The sequence below is a fragment of the Cuculus canorus genome, chromosome 5 (genome assembly GCF_017976375.1).
Source record: "Cuculus canorus isolate bCucCan1 chromosome 5, bCucCan1.pri, whole genome shotgun sequence".
Taxonomy (NCBI): Eukaryota; Metazoa; Chordata; class Aves; order Cuculiformes; family Cuculidae; genus Cuculus; species Cuculus canorus.
Genome location: NC_071405.1, coordinates 14,422,446 through 14,424,941, shown reverse-complemented (window position 1 = coordinate 14,424,941; position 2,496 = coordinate 14,422,446).

Here is a 2,496-nt window from a genome sequence, read left to right as displayed (position 1 = left end):
GGTTCTGCTGAAGTAAAAGACCGGTGGAGGCTCAGACTTTCCATTAGATAGAAAAGCATTGTACTGTAGTTGAAACAATTAATTTTTAATGACTAGTGAAATAGGACAGTGGCTGGGGAGTAAGCTGTATCACATAGGCACTCATCTGGGGAAATCGACTATATTCTTATAAGACCCTCCACCATGAAGCTGTTATCCGATCTAAGGCAAGTTCCTGAGTTTCCACTGTATGTAAAGTGAGAATAATGATGGTTATTGTCCTTTGTGGGATGCTTGTTTATTTATTACAGCAATATGTATTACTGTAAGTATTAATAAGCCTATTTCCGACCAACAAAAAATTACTTCTTTATTTTTTTATCAGTAAAATATGGTAAGTCATCCAACAATTCACTCCTTTGGCATACCCTCCACTCGCTAAAAAGAGGAATAAACCAAGAATATATGTCAAGAAATATATGGTTAGGAACAATGCTTTTATGTTTTCCATATTTTGTTATTCTTGCCTCAAATCACAGTTCAGTTCAGCATGATCTGACATGGCTGAAATACTGAAATCCCCACTCCTCCAAAGCAGTGTTTATTATAGAAACCCACAAACTTAACCTAACCTAGAGCAGCTTTTCCAGCGCTGATATAATTACAGTAGTTATTGTTGCAATAAACCAGATGTTCCTGAACTGAAATGAAAGCACTTCCCCCCGCATTACATTTGTTACATTACCTCTTTTCAAGTTTCATATCAGCTGTTCAGAAAGCTCTTTCTTGGTTGAGTGTCACTTACAGATTCTTGCTGCATGAGTTTTTTTAGCGTAAAAGAATGAAATACTTGCAGGCTTTGAATTTTCATTGCTTTCCTTTAAACCTAAAACATGACAGTTATCAATGTCACTAATTCTTGCCCTGGTTTAAAGACATTTTTTGTCCTTTAAGGCACTTTTATTGGGCTGAAAAAACACTTTGAAAAATGTACTTATCTTTCAGATTGAATGAGTACATTGTTCTATATGGAAAGAAAAGTTCCACTCCTACAAAATCAATGAGATTCAGTGAAGCTGTTGCTTTACCCCAGCATTTTGAACAACTTAGATGTTAGGCAATATCAGTAGCTTTGGAGAACAGTATCTTTTTAATTATTGTATCAGCTGCCTTTGCAACTGAGAACCAAGAACAACTATTCTACCTAGGCCATGAATATGTATTGTTACTTAAACATTATACATAGAATCATAGAATGATTTGGGTCAGAAGGGACCTTAAAGGTCATCCAGTTCCAACCTCCCTGCCAAGGGCAGAGACACCTCCCACTGGATCACCACTGCCTGTGCCAGTACCTCACCACTCTCATAGTGAAGAAATCTTCCTTATGTCTAGTATAAATATGTTCCTCTCCAGCTTATAACCATTGTCCCTAGTCCTGTCACTACAAGCCTTTGTAAAAAGTCCCTCTCCAGCTTTCTTATAGGCTCCCTTCAGGTACTGGAAGCATAAACCAGTTTGTATTCCACTTTTAGGGCATGCTTAGTCTAGATTCTCTGATAAGTATTCTATAAGTAGAATACATTTTTATTGTATTAATAACGTATAAAAAAGAACAGGCAAACATCTTCCTTATCGGGGGAAACAGGAATGTCATTCCACATACATGAATTCCATTAAAATGCTTTGTTACTGTACAAAGGTGTGCAATAGGTCCAAAACTGCCTCAGACCTTTGAGAATCTAAGAATGATGGACAAAGTGATACTTTAGTATTATAGTTCATCTCTCTATCTCCATCTCAAGATTTAAGTCATTTGCCGCTGTGTGTTCAGGTTTACACCTTTGTAACAACAGAGCAAACAGAATTTGCAAGTTATGTGTGAGCACCATTTTAACAACTGACCTAGTATTCTTGCATGCTTGCACTGGCAAAATATTACCTGAGCAAGAATCAACTTATTATTACGCATGCAAATGTGGGTTTGTGTGTGCAGAAGAATTCTGTTTTATAAATGCAGGTTTAATGCTATCTTTAGTTTGATCTCCTGCAGCTAAAAGAATTTCTACCAGCTCAGTGCTTGGAATTGAAATGACTCCTTTGCTTCAATACTGATATAGAATAAAATAATGCCAGAATATCATGTTCTTTTTTTTCTGGGTGTTATTCTACCAGAGTACTAATGCAGTGTAAATTGCATTACTTAAGTGGCAACTAAACTCTGCTGAAGGCAGACCAGTGAAAACATACTGTGATTTTCAAAGTCATACAGTATCAAAATTAACAATGTTTTAAAGTGACAGCAAAAAGATTTACTGTTACTTAGACCAACTCTGTCTAAATTCTTCAAGACATTATGGGCTTTAATGCTAATGGTCATTAGACCGATCAATCATACATATTGTTTTTCTTCCATGATGTTCTTTCTTTGTATCTTTTTTTGTATTTTTTAATATATACACATATATAGGCCACTACTACATAGTTTATGCATATATACATATGTGTCGTCTTGAG